This window comes from Dipodomys ordii, unplaced genomic scaffold (assembly GCF_000151885.1).
Source record: "Dipodomys ordii isolate 6190 unplaced genomic scaffold, Dord_2.0 Scaffold72, whole genome shotgun sequence".
In the NCBI taxonomy this organism is placed as follows: Eukaryota; Metazoa; Chordata; class Mammalia; order Rodentia; family Heteromyidae; genus Dipodomys; species Dipodomys ordii.
This window is the reverse complement of record NW_012267288.1, coordinates 9,734,068-9,756,123: the sequence shown is the minus strand read 5'-3', so window position 1 is coordinate 9,756,123 and position 22,056 is coordinate 9,734,068. Positions and strand designations below refer to the sequence as shown.

Sequence of the window (22,056 nt, the reverse complement as noted above, 5' to 3'; positions counted from 1 at the left end):
CTTAGGAGACAACTGGATCAAGCAAATGTGGGATATACACACAATAGAACTGTACTCAATTACAGAAAAAAATGATATTATACCACTTGCAAAGCATAAAAATAAAAAAAGGAAAAGACCTGAAAGAAAGATCATGTTAACTGATACAAGTTAGGCCCAGAGAAACAAAGGATACATGCTTTCATATATGGAAGCTGGAATCAATTTGTAAATGAATAAGTGAATGATTTTCATTCTTGAAACACTTTCCAACACTAAAGGAAAAACTATATGATTGATGAGTAAAAGATTAAGCAAAGAATTTTAACTCTGGGCTTCCTATACTGTCCATCAATAAAGAAAGAAAATCAGGTGACAATGATAACAACCACCTTTGTTTTCCCATCTAGTAGAAGTCAAGTAAAGATGACATAAAATATTCATGAAATTCAAATGATCCTTTAATATCTACAAGGTTTAATACAACCTGATAGCTAAGTATTTTACAGACAAAAATAAGTTTTCTTTCTTGCTCACAATCACTACCTTTGCCACTTACTAATAATTTTTATTTACCAACTTCTATAAAAGAATATACATAAAAGCAAAAAAAATAAATTTTGAAAAAGAATATTAAGCTATAAGAAAAGTGCTCACGTAGCCCATTTGGATTCTTAATTTTTGCCTACAATTTATATGAACTCACATGCCATATTGGTTCTTAGAATTTACTCTTTGTTGAGAACTTAAGATGAATCTTAGTAGTTAATTGAATTCAACTGTATTCATTAAGGAATAATGAAAGAAGAGGAAAAAAATGAAATCACCAGCAAAGAACAAAGGCCGGTCAAGAGACGCATCCAGTTCTCTCCTAATAGAGAGCTCTGAAATGAATAACCTCAAGTGCAACTCAAGCCACTGAATCTGATGAAATCCATCTTTTTGGAGTGACTTGCATGATTTATTCTTTTAAGTAAATGATACTGGAGTAAATAATCACACAAAATATATACTCATACGCAATAATCTTTTAACATAGAAAGTATACTGATTAAAAATGCAAGTACTATAAGACATAGTTTCTGCTCTCAAGTCACTTATTATCTAACTTGAAATACACGATGATGCAAGATAAACACTGTAATAAAAAGAAAATTAAATGTGCAATGAAATGAAAAATACTCCGTTGGAGGGAGGGCGTCTTAAATGATATGCATTTTCTTTCACAGATATGTAGTAGTAGTATGCTCACAGAAGACATAAGCACATGAGTACAAAATGCAAGCTGAGTAGAGGAAATGAGGAGCTGAGATTTGTTGAGGGAGGGGATGTACTGGGAGTGAGAAAGAGGCGGCAGTGGTTAGGGGAGCATCTCCACGTCAGCATGCCAATGGGGATATGAGAGTCAGCCTTAAACATCACACCAAGGTCTGTCCAGTTACAGCAAGTATGTGACTTTTTAGCATACCTGGCCAAAATTTCAGCTTCCTGATCTGCTAATGAGGCTAATATTTCTCTAAGTAAGAGGGAGAACTGAATGGCAGAATTCATGAAAATTTCTAACACACTACTTTGTACAAAAATGAGTGTTCAAAAAATGGTCAATGATTGTCATTTTTGCTATTATTTCTATTTTAATTATTAAATGTTTAAATAACTGAATATTATCAAGAAAGTTAAGTATTTTGTCCAAGCAAAATAACTCTAATTAGAAAACTAAAAAATTACTATGGGAGAATTCATACATTATTTAAAAGTAATAAAAGTAATAGTTATTTCTGATTACTAAATCAATATACATTGACTATAAAATGTTTGTGGAGTTAAGATACAGAAAAAACTTATCTTCCTAGTGTTATATTTAGTGTTTAACATTTATTTACATAGTACAACTTACAAACTATGTGCCAATTGGTCTTGCTATTTATCTATTTACCTACTGTACTTCTAGTTTTCTCTTTAGGACACAGCATCTAACAGTATTGCTCAGGATAGCCCAAACTACTGGGCTCAAATGACCCTCCTGTCTCAGCATCCCAATAGTTATAAGTGTAGAGCACTGTGCTCAGCTACTTGCAATGTATTAAATACTTTTGCATTTTATCAATCTAGATCATACCACACAAGAGAAAATAATACATATTCTGTCTTGCCTATTGGGGGTAATCTTAACAGTGTCTTTTTGTTGTTGTTTCCAACTGTAGTTGGCAGGTTCAGAGAAAAGACAAGATGATAAACTACTGGTATTTAAAAGATAAAAGAGACAAAGGACAGGAATCTCGGAAAGAAATGGAGAAAGGAAGATCCATCCCCTAAGTATCTGACACCTTATTTTTGGTTGCAATTTTCCTTTAATGATGAAATTACTTTTGTTTTTAAATGGAATCTTTTCCTTTCCTTCATTACAAATAGCCCTCATAGGGAAAGGGTAACAAAGTTTACAAGAAATGTGCTCATTACCTTACTTATGTAACTGAAACCCCTCTGTACATTACCTTGACAAAAAAAAAATGAAAAAATTAAAAACCCCAGTAAGGCTGGTTGCAGGTGGTTCACACTTGTAATCCTAGCTACTCAGGAGGCTGAGATCTGAGGATCACGGTTCAAAGCCTGCCCAGGCAAGAAAGTCCATAAGACCCTTATCTCCAGTTAACCACCAGAAAACCAGGAGTGGCACTGTGGCTCAAGTGGTAGAGTGCTTGCCTTGCATTGAAGATCTCAGGGATAGAGCCCAGGCCCAGAGCTCAAGCCCCACAACAGACCAAAAACAAAAACAAAAACAAACAAAGAAAAAAACACAGTCAGATAACACTGGGGGAAAATATTCTAACAACCAGCTTTTTTATGTCATGTTTCTAACTTAACTGAAGGCTGATTTGTTACCACAATTAGAGTAAAAAGGACAATGCCACAGAAGACTTTCTTAGAACAATGTCAGCCCCTCACGACCAGTACTCCACTCACAGACACTCAGCATTGTGAGCCTATCAACTCATCTTTCTCACCAGGCACTACATTTCTTCTAAGTTGTATTTTTCAATTCGTGACAGCAATAAAAATTCTGTCATCAACACTGAACAACCATAACTATATAAAAGCACCCACTGTCTAGCGCATAAAATCCATTCTTTAAAAAAAAACAGTATTTTATTTGTAGCATCCCTGGTTGCTGACTACATTGAATTGGTTGGCACAGCCATCCATCAAGCATTCATTTATTTTACAAATGAATATTGAGTGCCTTGTGCAAAGGAAAAAGTCTTGGTTCTGTAAGCAGAACTGAGTTCAAATTTTAGCCCCATTATTTTATAGTTTTGGGACACTGGGCAAATAAACTGATTTTTTTCAGGCAAGATTTTTACATTGTCTGATAGAAAAGAAATATATAAATATGTTCACATTTAGTAAGGATGTTTTGAGGATTAAATAACTTCCATAACATACAAATTTATGTTAGTGTTCAACAAATGCTTTCTCTGTTTTTATTCATTGTTAGAGGTTATTGGCATAATAAGAGATACACTCCTTCAGAGAGAATTTTACCAATTAAAAAGGGAAAAGAGGTAACATTTTAGAAACAATGCTAAGACCAGAAAAGTGGCAAGTCATAAGAGGAAAAGAAAACAATTCCAGAGAAGATGGCTGGAGTTGGAGCTAGAACAACTTATTTAAGAACACATAACATAGCTGGGTGCAGTGACACACACCTGTAATCCTACTTATTCAGAAGGCTAAAACCAACAGGGTTCAAAGCTAGTCTAGGAAAGAGAATCCATAAGACGTCATCTCCAATTGAGCATGGTTCAAGTGGTAGTGGTAGAGTGCCACCCATGAGCAAGAAGGCCAAGCAAGATCACAGACATTCATGTACACAAGGATTAAAAATATGAGTGGAGAACTGTTGACACACATACATACATGTACACACAAAGAATAAAATGTAAGTAAGTCAAGGTCTGTTGACTATCTCTCTCTCTCTTTCTCTCTTTCTCTCTCTCTCTCTCTCTCTCTCTCTCTCTCACACACACACACACACACACACACGTAGCAAAAAGGACATTACAAAGGGGAGCCAGAACAAAATGATGGTGGTAGTAGAGAAGAATGAAGAGGAAGAACAGTCAATTCTGATGACAATGAACACAATGAAAATAATGTCAAAAATGCTATCAAATAATATATATGTCAGTCTTCCTGTATTTCATGCATTTTCTAAACTGTGTTATATAGTAATCACTCTAATTCTCATAACAGTCTGAGGAGGAAAATGATATATCAAGCTGAGACTTAAGCTAAGATGCACAGACAATACTTAACAGTGATGATGCTTAGCATAATGCTCAGGTTCACAGACCTAGAAAGTGGCAAGCTAAGGATTCATTCATTCAGTCAGTCCGTCCCCAGGCCTTTAATCTACACATTGCCTACAGTATTTCTCTAACAAAAGCACTCAGGTAAATAAGGCCCAGGATGAAATAGCCATAAATCAATAACTTCAGCCACTAACTCAGCTTACCTCTGCATTCTCTCATTTTTTGATAATGAGCAAGGGGATCTTTTCAATGTAACTTAAAGGTTAATTATTCATATGTTTTTAAACAATTCCAATGTATTTAGTTATTTATTTATTGGTTTTTAAATAATTTCAATACATGTTCATTAAGACTGAATACTCATTTGCAAATTGCTGCATCTACTACAATATAGTTAATATGCACACCTGTGAAATACAGTATATTTACAATGTGTAGTTTCTTGTAGTTTCAGCAAACTCTCAATAAAGAAATGAGAAAATAAAGAAAAAAAAACAAGAAGAAAGGAAAGGACATAAGGGTTAAACTAGAGGAAAGAAAACAGAAGAAGTAAATACAGATCTGTCCACTAACCCCTAGATTATAGATTGACCCCTTGATTATAGAAATATTGAAAGTCCTAAAGGTTGTGTGCTTGGATATCTTGTGGAAGCTATGTATAACACTTACAAGTATAAAACATAGTCTCTTGACCTAGAGCATTGTGGTTCTAAGATTCATGGTTCTTACCTGGTTCGATATTTTATTGTAGATATGATTATAGATCACTATAAATGTGATACCTAAACAAAATTTTCACATATCTCTTGGTAAAGCCTTTTATATTTCTAATGGATGATCAACTTCTCTGTAAGTGAGAGAGCACACAAAAAATATACTAATTCTAGTAAAAGCTTTCTGTAGCAGTTTGAAAACCACAGCCAAAGAAAAAAATCCTTCTTTTCATTAAATGTCACTTATTACCTTTCTCCCACAAGTGAAATTTCATTGTAAGGCTCTATGATATAGTGTTTTTTAAAAAAAAATGCAACAAGGCACGGTGGTTTACATCGATAATCTCAGCTACTTGGGAGGCAGGGGTAGGACAATCGAATTTGAGGACAACTGAGACAAAGTTAACAAGACCCTGCCTAAAAATAAATAAAATAAATATTAAAACAAAAAGAAAACCAAAGGGCTGAGGTGCTTGCCTAGAAAATATAAGATCCTGAATCCAATTCCCAGTACTGAAAAAAATTAACTTAGAAAATAAGATGAAATAGTACTCAATTATAATAAAATTAAATCTTAAATTTTTCTTTTTTTCTGAATAAGAATGAAATTTAAAATACCAGGTATTATTTTTAGTTTCATTTAAAAATCATGGTGTACCAACGCAATGGTTTAAAATGCATATTAACAACTTCATTAACATATTTTATTAACATTGTTGAGAAGAATGGAATATGAAGATTAATACTCACAAGTGATACAAGATACTAGGTTGGAAATGAACTTTACTACTTGGTGGGGGAGAGGAGGCGGAGGTAGGGAAAGTGGGAGAAACAAGGGAGGAGGTAAGAGTGTTTGACAAGAATTGTACTCATTTCCTTACTTAACTAACTACTCTGTGCATCACCTTCCCAATAAAAGAAAAAAGAAAAACCATGGAAATACTTTATCATGTATTTGATTGAGCATCACAACTTATCTTCTGTTATGAAAATGTATTATAATTGGTTTGCTTATAGGTTTTTCCAATTATATAACCAATACTAATTAACCAAAATGAAATGTTTAAGGAATCATAGTATAAAGGGAAATTTTATGCTTCAAATTATCACAATCTTAATTCTTCCATGTGTAGTAATGAGTCAGGAAAAAGTTGAAATGATTGAAATATTAAAAACATTAGAAGTGAAGGAAGTATAATTAGAGGGAAAGAAGAATGATTATCACAGTTAATATGTTATACATATTAAATTATATGTAGACACACTCCAACACAGCATCCCTGGTGATGAGCTTGATCCCTAATCTCCCTAGACTTTCCTCTGTGACTTTAGTAAAGTACAAAGTGCTTTTAGGTAAAGCGTTATTAGCTAAAGAAAAAACATCACTTTATTATAAATTGATCTTTATTCAAAACATTAGTAACCACTTAAATGACTTTTTAATATTCAAAAATAAGTGAAACACGTCTGTAACTCCAGAACATGGCAGGCTGAGGCAGGAAGACAGAAAGTTTGAGGCCCACCTAGGCTATATACTAAAACCCACCGAAACATATGAACATGAATAAATAAAATCATTTGGTAGCTTTTTACTGAAGAAAATAATTGATGAAAATATTTACAGAAAATAATTATGGTTAGAACAATGCTACTGTTTTTAAATTTCTTACCTATTATGATTATAACTAAACTACTGGCCTATGTTATTTCAAGATATACCTTAAGAACTATTAGATATGAAGCTTTTTTTTTCCTTCTTCTAACGAATGTCATTTCTTTTTACTCCACTAGAGGGTAGTCTTTCAAAACTAGGGCTCGGTTCATGAATCTAGCCTGGTTTTTGACCTGATAATAAATTAATCTTCATATTCCATTCCTCTCAAAAATTTTAATGAAGTATGTTAATGAAGCTATAAATATGTATTTTAAAACTACTTTCATCTTTTCATAAATGTTCTTTGAGATATACATACAACTATACTTTTTCTGTGTTTTCCAAATTTCTGGTAAATCCAAAAAGTGTTTTACATATATGCCTCAAGAGGACAGTTTCTAGTTAAAATCCATTCAGAGTCAATAGGCATAAGATTAAAAAAATAAATTTTAAGGACCTAATGGTTTTATAGTAGAAATATTCCCAAAGTAAATCATACATGGTGAAAACCACATACACACATACACACACAAATACACACAGAGACAACACTAAACATATCCATTCATCTATGGCTGTGATATTTATTGCATCATGTAGAAGTGAGTCAATATAACTGACAATACATATTTTTGAAAATGTCCTTCTATACACATGCCAGCATTGTAAAGTAATAAAGAAGCAACATTATTAATATTATTCAAATCTGATCAGCCCAGATAAAAATAAAATAAAAGAAAGAGAGAGAGGGAGAACAAAAGGAAAAAAAAGGCCAAGAGAAAAGAGCATTGCTGGATAGAAGTGCTCATGTATAAAATGAAGTAGGAACTTCAGAGAATGCCACACAAAACAGTTTGGGGCTTGCTCTGCTCAAATCACACAGCCACTGCTGAACTTCACAGAGCAGGACTCTGAGGCATAAGTCTCTACCAGGTGTTTTTAAGATTTGGGAAATCCTATTAATAGTATCTAGTCTGCCTATTTTCAGAGCAAAAAAATAAAAGTTTCTCTCAATGATTGATATCACTCAACTGGGAAAACTTGTCAAAAATTTCCAACATTCCTTTGAAGGAATTTTTTTTTAAAGAAAGAAAGAAAAAGAAACAAAATGATTCCTAGGAAAATCTGCGAGCCTGTTTCATTTATTTGTACCCTGAACGGCAGTGTCATAGAACTGACAGGTTGCTTCAGCCAACCAGACTGGAGCAGCTGCGTGTGCTACATCTTGGCAGTCGGAAGCGATTGGCTCCTCTCTGGGGAGTGGAGGGTGTTCAGTTATTAATGACCGCTGAGCAGGCAGCACCATGTCAGTGTGACAACTGATCTGGTGAACGATGCACCACTAACCACCATGGAAACGAGGAGAAAGCAAGCCAGCTCCAACGCTCTCTCTTCACTGGATTGAGAGTCTCAAGCCTGCCGACCCAGAGTTCTGGGGGAAAGAAGGAATTCTTGCTGCAGCCTCTGGCTTCCTGTATGTTTTAGAATCCAGAGATCCGATTGTGTGCATGCGTCCCCATCTACAGTACATATTTGTGTGTACTTTATTACACACACAAGCACACGCGCACACACATATGCACCGACTTACTTCCAGGCAAGAAGACAGACATGTGATTATCTGAACTGGAGGGACTGAGGAATTCAGCACGCAGGGACCCAGGAGGTAGCCCAGCACGGAAACGGCTTTTGCAAGGTAAGTTTAAATCTACTCATCTATCTAAATGTACTCTTTTTGGTTGCTGTATGTGTGCTCGCTTTTTCTTTTAATACATATGGTATATATGTACTTAAATTCTCCATTGATGTGTACTCCTTGTCTGAATTCTCAGAGCATTTTTCTTTACATTTTACTTTAGAGGAGAATTTCACATGCAACACCCGCCTCCCGCGTCCCCCCCCTCCCCCAGCCGCCTCAGGCTCTGTGTGTGCCTAGCTGTGTTTGTGGAATTCTCCAACATGCTTTTTACTAGCTTGAATGCCAATCAGAGGATGTGAGTGGGAGAGGAAAAAAAAAGCAGTGCTGGGGGAGGAGAAAAGAGGAGGGAGAGAAGAGAAGGGGTCAATGGAGAAGAAGAGGGAAGGAAAGGGAGAGACAAGTGGGGGAGAGAAGGAGATCGGCCCAGGAAAAGAGAGAAGGGGGAGGGGGCTGGGAGGAGGGTGAGTTCCCTTTTTCTTCACATGATTTGTAAGGAAAAGCAGATCACATATCTTTCTGTGTTTTGAAACGGTTCTGCCTAATGGGGGCATTTTTGTTCCTTTTCACCCCATGGATGGAGATTACCGCAAATGCTGTTGTCTGTCAAGGGTGAAAACCACTAACCAGAGTAGGGGAATGAGAATATCACAGTTATTGAATTTCTGCCAGGCTACATCTTACTGATTGGGGTAAATGACTTCCCTTTAATAACATCCCCTCACCCGCTGATCCAAGGGGACAGAGCAAATGTCTGATTGCAAATGCAGCTGGAACTGCCACACTCTAGGTAAAAAGATCCCAGGAACCCGAAGAGTTCTAATCTTCTTTGGTAATTAACAGGATCGCAGCAGGACGGCTTCAAAGTACATTTCCTATTTAAGAAGACTGTTTGTTCAAACCAACTGCAATATTCCCTTTGCTGTTATTGAGCTGGGTGGCTTAATCCGCGTCTTAATTTATTCATTTTTAACAATATGTCCTTGTTCCTGTGGCTCTAATTTTAGTGAAAGCAGACGATGATTATGAGTAGAACCTTCGTAATTTAGGGAAAAGAGGACAGTGTGAAAAAGGAAAAAGAGAAGTCAAGATTCAGAATATCTACCAAGAAAATAGTGTGCACTGTTACTATAAAAATTACTCATATTCTATGTTTCTCATCTCTTGCTTCAGAAGCAATGTCTTTGAGAGTAAACGCCTTTGCTCAGTAAACTCTATGAGCATCCATGGAGTGATGATTCATGGAATAGAAAGAATGTGGGCTAATTTTTACTGTCAGTCTTGTAAAAGGAAGCCAGCTACTTAGAATATGCTTTCAAAGAGACAAGACCAATTGAGGATGTCCTGGAAACATTCAGGACCCATTAATGGGTCCTGCATAGATATTAAACTCAGAATTTACATTTCCTCTGTTGTGGCTCTCTCTCTCCCCTCCTTCCCTTCAGTTCAACTAACCAGTTAATAGACTCGGCTGTTTTTGAAACTGTGTTTTTTGTGTTTTGGTGTTGTTGTTTTTCTCTCTAAACTGTGATTTCAGAATTATCCTTGGTTTCCCGGTTTATAACATATGCCAAAACCGTAAGACAATAACTAGCCACTTAGATCCTGCCACTTTCTCATAAATATGTTGGGAAAAAAATGAGTCTGTTTACAATATGTAACGAAAGAGTCAATTAATTCCAGCGACCTTTGTAAATGATGACAATAAAGCAGCTCTGACAATCTGCCATTGGCTTCGATTTTCCCTCTGTGAAATGAACAAGTTTAGGAAGAGGGTTCCTTTTCAGAGTGAAAAATGCAAGGTGCTGAAGCGTTAGCTTGCAATATTGGCAGCCCGGCTCGCTCTGCCTCAAATGCCACATGCAATCCATAGCAAAAACAAAATGATTTATTACTAAGAGGAAAAGGTGCTTTATTTGCTCTCCTGCTATTCATTAGAAGTGCTGCTTTTGAAACTGATTGGATCTGTTATTTTGAGGTTGCTCCTAAGTTTGTAACCAAGAGGAAAAGCTTGAAGTAGATATCCAACCTCCCCATTTCAAACTACTATATGATGTAACATTGCAGTATTGATTTCCGTTTGTTCCTAGACCTTTTCCAGGAAAACTTTTCATACCAAACACATATTCTCAAACCTTACCCAGTCTATATTCAAATTGCAATCAATGGCCACAAAGAAGAAGGATTCACTCCTGAGTCATAGTAAAGCTTGAATACATATTTTGTGGCTATCTGAAGTCAGCAATATGTCCACAGTGAGCCTGAGAAAGAAAGAGTGACTCCAAGCCCCCAGGGTTGTCACTTAGCATGTGCCAGGGAGTTTGGTGATGTGATGCCATGCCAGATGATACACATATGGGCACATCTGGAAGATTTAGCCATCCACAGTCTCCCCCCGTCATGTAGCAATGCCGACACAATAGCTTTCTGGTGGGACAAGCTTCCAAGGACCATCTTTTCAGGGTGTCGCCTGTCACAGGCAACATCATGAAATCAAATGCTGAGGAGAAGGTGGGATTTTTCTCTCATGGCGATAGTTATTGCTGCTGTTAGTGGTTTTATAAGCAATATTACCTGTTTTCTAGGCCAGCCATTTAGAGACTTATGAGAAAGGTGATCAACTTCAGATTCACTAGCTGGATCTCACCGTTTCTTTGTTCTTTTTTTCATATCTACTGCTTTTGCTACAACAAGGATTTGATGTTACAATTTTATCTAGCTACTATAATATTATTCTTTTCTGATGAAAACTTCCTGTGTAACATAACATTATGATATTTTCTGCAAACTAATTCAGTTGATCAGAAGGGTTAATAATGTAAGGTGTTTTTCCCCCAACTTACATTAAGTTAAATATTATTACTAGAATCAGTGGTCCTGAAGATGATCTATAGATATGATGGATAAGTCTGAAGGAAATCATTCAATGGAAGATAATAACATGATTTAAAAAAAAATGAGTCTCCATCTTTAGTCTCAGTAAGGATGACCCACTCCAAAATAATTTTAAAGTATGTGGCTCCAGATAATCTGGAGAAACACTGGACACATCTGCATTACACTGATATATCCCATGTATTTCTGATTTTGAGTGTGTAGCTACTTCAAAGTTGCTCTGGTGCATAGAACTAAAGAAATTGGGTAAACCCCAGACAATACACTAATACTGCCGAAATAAAGCTCTTATACTGTCTATGCCAAGACAACTAAGGACATCTTCCCTGTATAACAATTAAACGTAGGACCTTCCCAGAGCTCAAAGCACTAATCTCTATCTCTTGTGGGATGATGTGTAGAAAGTCACCAGGAGAACATAATAGCAATGATTCCTTAAGTTACAACATGAAAGAGAATGATATTACAATATTAAAAAGTGTTGCCAGAGTATGCAGAAAAGTCACAGGGAGAAATCAAAATGTTTTCTTGAACATGATGGGGCGACTGGAAGATCTCAAAAGATGGTGCTTAGAGATCAACAAACACAACGTTAGCCAGGAAGACTTGCTCATCTCAGGTCTTATGAGGTCTAACACCTTCCAGGTCACTTACTTTATTTGCATGGAGTTTGTGCATTATCTATTTGCTATCATGTACATTCATTTTAAAGTCCTAACAAAGGGCTACTTTTTAAGAACATCATTAGTAAAAGGAATATTTCCCAATTTGAGCATAGGGCAATGAGAAAGAGAAAAACACTGTCAAATAATAATAATTTTTGAATTGAAGGTGACCTTTAGCAATTAGTCTAATGTGTTCATTTGAAAAGTGAAGGAACAGGTCCAAAGAGTTTACATTGTTATGATGAAATATAATCTACATTATCTTTTATGTTGTATGCTATTTATTGGAGAGACCTAGGGTGGAATCCCTTAGAGTACTCCCTCCACCAACCCATTAAATTCTGCTTCCTCTGTCTTCCAAAAATAATGTATGAAGACTCAGAAATATGTGCCAAAAATTTAAAGAAATGTCTATCTAGAAAATAAAGTACTCTAAAAGCAAAAGCTAGCATTCAATAATAGAAACAGTAATGATTTGTTAAATATATAGCAACTATTTCAAACCCTTAATTCATCTTTTGGATATAGTCCACTAGTTTCTGGGGCGAGTCATAAAAGTTAGCCTGGTTTTAAAAACATCTTAGTAAGACTACTGCTATCCTGTACCAACAAAGATTCTGCAACTGATTGCCTACTGTGAGCTGTAAGTTTTTCTAAGAATTCTAAAGAGATGTGTCTCTCACATCTTTTTTTTTTTAACTCAATTTCACTGTAAATGCTTTAAGGCACTTAACATGTGCTCTCTGTATACACATGTCCATTCTCAGGACCCTTCCTATACCCAGGATAGCAGTCCCCCTCTACCTTAGATTTTTATTACCAGATTTAAGAGTACAAGCCTTTGCAAGTAATGACATCTCAACAGTTTTACAACCCATTTTTTAAAATCTTTTCTTTGGCAAGTATCTCTGTTTTATATATGTTCTCCAAATGTTGCAAATTTAATGCAATAGTAATTAATAGAGCCCCAAAGTTTTAGGAAATAAGGATACAAAATAAATTAAATACTAATTGTATTTATGTCAACACCTAGTTTAGAAAGTACTTTTGCAATAATATCATTTGTACTTCTCAACTATCTGGAAGAGTAAGATAATATGATGATTGTTATACTTTCTTTTAAAGATGGAGAATGAGGTTCTGTGAAGTTAGAGGCTTTGCTAATCTGCCGAAGAGCCAGAGAATAGTGAGTCCAGAGAGTGGGTGACGGCATTGGTACAGCTCTGGTCCCATTCTTCAGAGTCATTAATAAAACCCACTCCCCCCGCCTTCCCGAACTTCCTCTCTAAACCTTACCCTTCCAAGTCCTATCTTCTTTGTACCATACAATTCTATCTGGTTAGGTTTTTGGAAACGGAACTCTGCATTAAAAAAAAAAAAGAACACAACCAACATCAATTCTTAAGTTAAAATTATTTTATGATGCTCTATCTACTCACCCATATATTTGTTTGACAGTGTTACCACTCTGATAAATCAATAACTGGCAAAGGTTTCAAAGTTTGAATATACAGAATATAACAGGATGGATAAATACTTGAGGATTTTCCAGGTTGGAAAACATTATATACAAAGTCTATTTATTTAGACCCCTCAAGTCCCTATTTATCTAGACCACCCATGGGTAAAGTGCCAACATAAAAGCAATTTCTTTGGCAGTTCCATTCTGATTAGTCTGACTTGGGGGAAAAATTACACACTTACCCATTCAAAACTACTAGTGAATTTGTAAGTTAATAAACCAAAAGGCCAGTTATTCATATTATTCTGGGAGCCTTTTCTAGGGAAAATTTGGCTTTCAAAACCCATAGAGTCTTTGAGATAAATGAAAATTGCTAAACCCCATGTTCTAAAGTTTGTCCTTTCAAGCTTTACTTGAAAGTGAAGCATTCCACAGATAACCAGCAACTCTACTCAGGGAAGAAATTGGGCCATCATGAATGTTTGCATTCTGTATGGAAAAGGCCCATTGAATCCATCAAAAGCTTTACATAAATAGGCAACATATTCTTTTTTCAGGGATGAAGTGCTTAGGATCTCAATTCCTGAAGAACTTCGTATTTCCTACTTACATAAAGCAGCAACCAGGGAAAATGTTCTCCTTCGTGAACGTGAATGGGTCTTGATCTAAGCAAAAGCCTTCAGAAAACTCACACATAACAGTTATGAATGGCATGGAATATTAGACATTTTGGTGACAAAAATATTTACAGTGCCTCATTTTCACTGTGGTCGAAAAGACTGACTTGAACATATTTTCTAAATTTAAGAAATTTGATAAAATATATAAGGAAATAAAAACAAACACTAAACTAGATTAATTTCATTAAAATGACATTTGGTCTATCATACAGTCTCTTAAGGCCAGAAAGTCAAGACATTTAAATCACATTGTTAACTAATTTGCAGTTTACCTTGTTAAGAAACAAACTTAAAATTCAAAAAGGGAGTTAAAAAACATACATTCCAGAGATACAATTCCTAATGGACTTTATCTCTTTAGAATAATTTCCTTATTATTTTATTTATATGCACAAGAAATAGTAATCTCATGATTGTTTGTTAGCAGTGGTTATGGGTTCTGTACTTAATTCCACTTTTACCAAAACTCAAGACATTCAGAAACACTACATGCTGAATGTGTTCTACAAAGAGTATCCAACATCTGAAGAACACAAAATGACCCTTACTGAAATTTCCATAGTTGTAGATAACAATTTCAATATACATTTAGAATGAATATATTCTGATTTCTCCAAAGGGAGAGAGACAGAGAGAGAGAAAAAGACAGAGAGAGAGAGAAAGATAGACAAAAGGTTCCAGATTCCAATGCTACACTGTGAAAGAGAAAAAGCTACAGGACAGACGCAAAGGCAAAAACAATATGATCACATTATGTTTTTACATAATGTGATCATATTAGAAATTTATTCTAAGCACATGGAAACCTTAGAAGCTCTGTTAACAGCAATTTTTATATGAAAAATATATGAAATGTCATTTATAAGACATGAGCTTAGACTTTATTCATCCAACAAGTCAATTTATTGTGTCAACAGCTGAACTGATTCACTTACAAAACATATCATTTATATTTGTTCCTCTTAGTATAGTTTAGCACACCCACATTTTCCTTAACAAATACTCTAGCTGCTCAGTGTGTTACAAAGTGATGGTCTGTTAACTATTTAAAAATTAATGAGTCATTTGCCAAACTACCATTTCATTAATCCATTGCTTTATTTTAAAGGAACAAGCAAATTCTTTGTACATATTAAAGTCTCACTTATAGTCACAGTATAAACTATAACATAATATGCTGTTCTGGAACAACATGATCAAAGAAATCAAGAATTAAAAGAAACATTATGACATAAATGAATATAAGCAGAAAACGGATAAGTTCAAATAACATAATGTTTCTTAGATAATCTTTTGCTTACTTGGGAAAAGACAATACTTGCAATATTTATTACATATGCTTCTTCTGTGACAAACACTGTGACAAACACTAAATAGGCATGTTATCACTTAATCTTCACACTAACCATATGAATTAAATAACTACTCTTGACCTCATTTTACAATGAAAACCAATATCACAAGTATTTAAAGGCAGAACAGGAAAATAAACTTCATTCTGACTTTAAAGCACAAACTTTTGTTTCCAAGGCAACACTGCCTCCTATCGGTTCTTCTAAATAACCTAGTTTACATTGCCTTCCCAGAGGCAGATGCTGGCTCAAAATCTTACTCCACTGATAATTTCATGTCATACATGTGACTCATAAAAATGTCTCATTGCAGAATTCATTCATACTGCAATGAAGAATGAATTTTTCCTTGTGTTTGCTTCTGGTAAACGAGTAATTTTTTACTTGTTTTTATTTAAGTATTCACTGAAATGATTCTTTTCTCGCTCAGTTTAGAGAACTAGCTTTCTTTCTTTCTTTTTTTCCTTTCACATTCTTCAAGTAGGATTCAACATGCTCCATCACCTGCAATCATGCAGGGCAATGATGGCATAAAGGAAAACCGCACAGCTTAGCTTATAGGCCACAAATTTCCTTCCAAGGATCCAATCCCAATTTGTGGATTCTTTTTATCCCACACTATATGCTCTTTTAAACAAAGGAAGTTAAGAAAGGCTGAATGCTATTTCACTGCTAATAGGATCATCAACTTTCAATGAAATTCATCAATCCTCCTAAGTATTAATAAGCTTCTAATATGCAAAGTTAATTGATAAAAGCTCTAATTCACTTCTCAAATGAATGCACTGAGCTAAACCTAAAACTTCAGCAGAAGTGTGCATACCAGTTGTTTGTAAAACCAGTATTTCTTACTCAATGTCCTCTCCAAAGGCTCTCAGGGGACTTCTGCAATTTGGTTGTCCTACATGGGAAAGGCTGCACTAGAAAATAAGAGTCAAATATTACTAACTCCTCCAATAATTAACATTTAGGTTTATTGAATTAATCTGTATATCAAACTGAACATTTATTTAAAAATCATAAGCAGTTGGCTGAAAAAGACATTTAGTTTGGAGGTAATAAAAAATTGAAACTATCTGTGCAGTGTGAATAACCTAACTCAAAACATGTAAGAATAAAACTGTATAATTTTAAATTTACTACTTAAAAATGTTCAGCTTCCCACTTTCCTACTGCTTCTTATACTTATTTATGACAATGAAGAGAAAGAAAGGAAAAAGAAGAAGAGGGAGATGTTGGCCAGTATTTATTGTATACACAACACAGCCCTAGTTAGCTATGTGTATACCCCATTTCATTTGATTTCACAGGTCCATGAGCAAACAAGAGATTCAGAATAGGAAAACATTTGTCCAAATCCATGCCATGCCAGGATCTTGATATGCACCCTGAATGTGTTCTTATAAAACCTATTAAAAATCAACCACCCTTATTGCCTCCCATATCCTATATTTCTTAGAATAAGCTTAATGTTTCACCTTAGGAAAGAATTTGATTTTTTTTAATGCAGAAACATCCCACAGAGGACTTTCTATAGTCTTAAGATTCTCAGCAAAGAACAGGAAAGAGACATAATAATTAATCAAAATTTAGTTTGACCACATAGTACAACCTGATTAGTATAATCATGTTCATGAATAATGAACACTCACTATAATTCAACTAATTTAAAATGGAAGTATTACTTACAGATTTTCTACTTAAACATTTTTCATTAATCTGGATAATTTCAGAAATGTAATATGTATTAGAAATGATCCTGGTTGAGTTCCAGATGAAGTAAGTATATCAAAGACCTTTATCAAGTATTAAGGAATAGAAATCACAAATAAATTATGCATTGATAAGGAATCATTTCTCAATTGTAAACATTAATCCCACTTACTCATTTAAACATTCTATTCCTGGTCATTTAATCAATGACATGGATGCTTTCCCAGTCAATGGCATATTGATAAGGTATGATGTAGACATAACACTGGGAATACACCAAATATCTATATCAATGACAATCTATGTCAAATTGATGTTCATGCTTACATTTAACAAAGAAACTCAGACACTCTGAGAGTGACATGATTATTTTTGTACCAAATATCAAAATTATTAAAGGGATAAAAATGCAAGTCTTCTTTATTTGTCCATTGTCTGTTCTTTTTGTTTTTTGGCTAAGTAAATATTTCTTTAATTAAGCATTAACTGTTTGAAGTTACAGAGCACACATATAATAGGTACATCAGGTTGTACTTCTCCTAAGACTGAGAAGAGGCTATGGCTGAATGAACTTGATTTAAGGGATATCATTGAGACATTTATGTGGATAACCTTCATTAATATGTAATGCTAATATAAAACTATGGCAAACAGAGGTCCTATCTCTACTGCCCCCAATCTAAAAAGATTCCCCATCCATTTTTTTTGGGGGGGGCTCTCAGATAGTTATCTATTAATTGTTTTCTTAGGAGGAACATATACCAGAAATGAAAAAAAATCTCTTTCCTCTGTATTTTCATGCTCCTATTTTCATATAGGCTATAGGACATTTCATCTGAAATGCAAATAAGAGTTACCCAGAAAGTGTCTCAAACATATTTAAGGAGTGAATTCAACACTTGCTTTTAATACAAGGATTCAGATTGATATAACAATATATAATAGGAGGGATTTTCAGATATTAAGTCATTTGCTAAAAGTGACCCTATTACTTAAAGACATGATTGGAATACAGAACTAGGTGAAAGAATCCTTTCCTGCTAGCTATTTCACACAGCAAGGGTTATGCCCATGAAGTTACTAGGCAGGTATGGTGCCTCACATCTGTAATTCCAGCCACTTGGGAGACAGAAAGGAATATTTCAATTCAAGGCAAACCTAGGCAAAAATGTTACCAAGGCCATATCTTAGAGAACAAGCCATGTGTCATGGTATACGCCTGCATCCCAACTAAACAAGCAGTTGGAATAGGTGGATTCTGGTCCAAGGCCATCTAAAGCATGAGAACTTATCTGAAAAAGAAACTAAAACCAAATGGGTTTTGGTGTGGCTCAAGTAGTAGGAACACTTACCTGCCACATGAGGAACAGAATCCAAACCCTAGCATTGATATGCTCAAGTCCAGTTACTCTCTTTCTAAGGATAATGATCACCATAGTCGCTTACTCAGTCCTATGGACAAAATCAGCAGCATCTTCTGAAGAGCATGGATGTTTGCCTACTCACAGCTGCTGGAGTCTGGCAGCAGCCCAAATTCACTGTCACTGAGTCACTTTTCAGGATGCCTCTTGTGATTGGCATTTCATTGACAGTAACATGTTGCTGCTGCTCAGCATCAAGCATGTTAATTACTTGAGACTAGGGTTTTGCATTTGTGACCTAATGTGATTTCAGCTGAGGATTTGATTTTTATTTTATTGGTTTTTATTTTAAATGGTACAAATCAAACAGAGGGAAAGTGAATGAGAATGAGAAACAAAAACCCATCATAGAAATAGCAAATGTCATATTTATTTTTAAAAAGCCAAAACCACAGAGCATCAGTGGTTCATGTCTGTAATCCTAGCTACTCTGGAGGCTGAGATCTGAGGATCACAGTTCTAAGCAGAAAAGTCTGTGAGACTTATCTCCAGTTAATCGTAGAAAAAGCTATAAGTGGAGCTGATTCAAGTGGTAGAGTGCTAGCCTTGAGGTGGGGGAAAAACAAGCCAGGGACAGTGGCCGAGCCCCGAAACTGACAACAAAAAAAAGGCTAGAATCACCCAGTGTCTTGTGCTTTTTTCTTCTTTGATAGTAGCTTAGAATCTTTACTCCTCTTAGACATTTTATTTCAAATTTAAAAGGCTCTGACACATCTTGTCCTTGCTCCTACTTGTTAGGGGCACAGAAATCTATCACACATGCAAAATGATGACAATCTTTGCAATTATAAATGTGACTGTACTTTCCTAAATTCTATAAAAACCTTGTTTAAAGTTTCCTTCCAAAAGACTGCATAGCTTAAAACAAATGAGCACCCAGAGTCCTGAGTTGCTAAACTATTTTTTTAAATTGCTGACAAAACATGGTCTTCCTGCAGACCACAGAAATATCCTCTTATGACAGTGGCTTCTCAGAGGTGGGGTCCATCCCCCTCTTCTTAGTACTTCTTTTGCATCCTAAGAAGTGATCTTTAAATTAATTTTCACAATCTCCTATAAGACTGTCCCCCTCAAAATGCAATAGTATCTCAAGAAATGACAGCTTTATTATTCCATCATCTCAAAAATCCTGGAAACATTTTTTGTGCATCTATAGTAAACAACTGTATTTCTAGATTTCCATTCCAATACCAAAAGGCATGCACATTAATGTAATTAATGTAATGTACACATTACACATCCACATGCACACAGGCATATTGTTTTAACATCTCCCACTTTTTAGTATTTTTTACTTAGCTGGCATATGTTGTGTGTGTATACATATAAATATTAAAAATCTAGCCACATGTTGTTGTACCTGGTTTCCAATGCTTTTCCTCCCCATTCCTTTGCTAGTTCTAGGGCTCAAACCCATGGTCTGTGAATGCTCAGCAGGTATTCTACCACTGAGTTCCATTCCCAACCACTAGTTTTGGGGAAACATGGCCCCACTATGTATATCATATTGGCATTAAACTCACTTCCTTCCTGCTTCCGCCTTGAGATTATAGGCATGACAGGGGTGTGTGTGTGTGTGTGTGTGTGTGTGTGTGTGTATTTGTTTGTGTGTGTGTGTGTGTGTGTTTGCTTCTGTTATGGCTATAACAGATTTCAAATATTGTAGTAGATGGAAAGAACTGTTTACACAAAGATAACCAAGAAAAAAGTCTAGTAAGCAAGTATAATTTAACCTCTTATGGAAACTACCTGCAGCTGTCATTCAAGTAGCTCTAATGGGCCCTATGATTTCTGTGCCTGTATGTCCACTTGTAAACTAAAATTACAACAGATCTCATTGAGTCATCAGCACAGTCGTATTAATTTCATAGTAATGAATATTTAGTCATTGATGTCTGTTTCAGAGTTTTTGTAGTAAGAACTTTTATTGCATTATTTGATTTAATTTGTTCAATAAACTATGCCATTGCCCTCACTTTTTGGTAAATAAGACAACGGTGGCAGGGCTGTGGCAGAACAATAGTACATATTTGATCTCTGAATCATGATAGACTACTAGCAAATACCATTTTCTCCAAAGGACAAAAAACAAGATGCAAAATTTTACATTTGCTATTTAAGAAATCTGAGACAAATAAGTGAGAACATTAGAGAATGACAGTTATTGAAAATATGTTTCAAGGAAAAGCCACATTCACTTTTACTTTCCTATAATACCATAATCATATCTCTGGGTTTGGATCTATATTTACACAATCTTTTGGAAAGCCAACTTAGCTTTGTTGAAAAGCCCAGTATTGAAAGATGCCTTCCATTCTTCATTCATGCAAGCATATACCTCTCACATCTTGAGCCAGTTTGGCAGAGTTGGAAATGGGGAAAGTCTATGTACACAAGAGACAGAAGCCATATGACTTTCTTTTTCCCCATTCCTCTGTATACTATCTTTTCATTGAGTTCTGGAATCTGCCACTCAGTATTATTTTAGAGAGCACCATTTCCTTTGTCATCCACTTTTGCTTTCCCAAATGCTATCATTTGATTCAAAATGTCTTACTTTGGTTGCAAGTACTCTAGGCTTTTGTATTTCTGTTCAGTAACTTATGCTGCCATGTGATACCATAACCACATTAATTTTTCAAAAGAATGGGGGGGTATTGTAAGTAGTACTAATGCTCTCCATTGTGTTATGCAGTTCATCTAGATTAGATGGTCTCCTTATCTAATTAAACCGTCTCATTATCGAATCTTTTCAATTTTTGGTTTTGGGAAGAAAATGTTAAAGAACAAATTTAAATGTAAGAAAAAGAAAAGTTATTGGTAGAGTTGGAAATGTGGGACACTTGCCAAAAACTGTATGATGTACAGTTTTATATTAAGAAAAGAGGATAAAGAATAAATGAAGGAAAGAGGAATTATGGATACATACCTAACAAATGACTAGAGCCCAATTTGTGGTCCCAGTTGCTAGAATGCAGAGAGCAGAGGGAGGACTGAGAACTTTGAGAAGCTCCTACTTCAGAGCTTATTCTATTTCCACAGCAAAGGTCTCATTGAGGCAAAAATACAGTCTTATCTCAGTAAATTGCAAGTAAAATAATAACAAAACCTTTTAAATTACCTGAAAAATTGACTTATTCTCCATGAAGCAAACTAAGGAGATGGTATATAGCCATATGATGAAACATCACAAAGCATATCAAATAATCTTCATTTTGCAACAGCAACCTTCTATGAATCTGACATCTAGTTATTCAGTTAACATCATGTGAAATACAAAAATTCAGAAATCATACAAAGGATGAAATATTAATTCATGACAGCATGTTGAAAGGAGCAGATAAGAATAAAGAATATAAATTGACCAAATGAGATTGCATATGTTACCATCATCCACAGGTACACAAATTCATAGACTGACAATTTACATTTGGTTTACTTCCTTATTCTGCAAATCATAAGAAGGAATTGCTAAGGGAACTGCCATGTGTTTGTTATTTAGCTTGCTGGGGG

The 22,056-nt window shown here is 35.1% G+C and overlaps 2 protein-coding genes across 3 annotated transcripts in view; one reads left to right on the top strand and one right to left on the bottom strand.

Moving 5' to 3' along the window:
- Positions 1-22,056, bottom strand: part of Immp2l (inner mitochondrial membrane peptidase subunit 2) — an 863,335-nt gene that overhangs the window by 413,662 nt on the left and 427,617 nt on the right. The gene's annotated exons all lie outside the window — the stretch shown is intronic.
- Positions 7,846-22,056, top strand: part of Lrrn3 (leucine rich repeat neuronal 3) — a 34,336-nt gene continuing 20,125 nt past the window's right edge. Inside the window, exon 1 of the mRNA XM_013024064.1 lies at positions 7,846-8,355. The gene's annotated coding sequence lies outside the window, so the exon portion shown is untranslated. The remainder of the gene's footprint in view (positions 8,356-22,056) is intronic.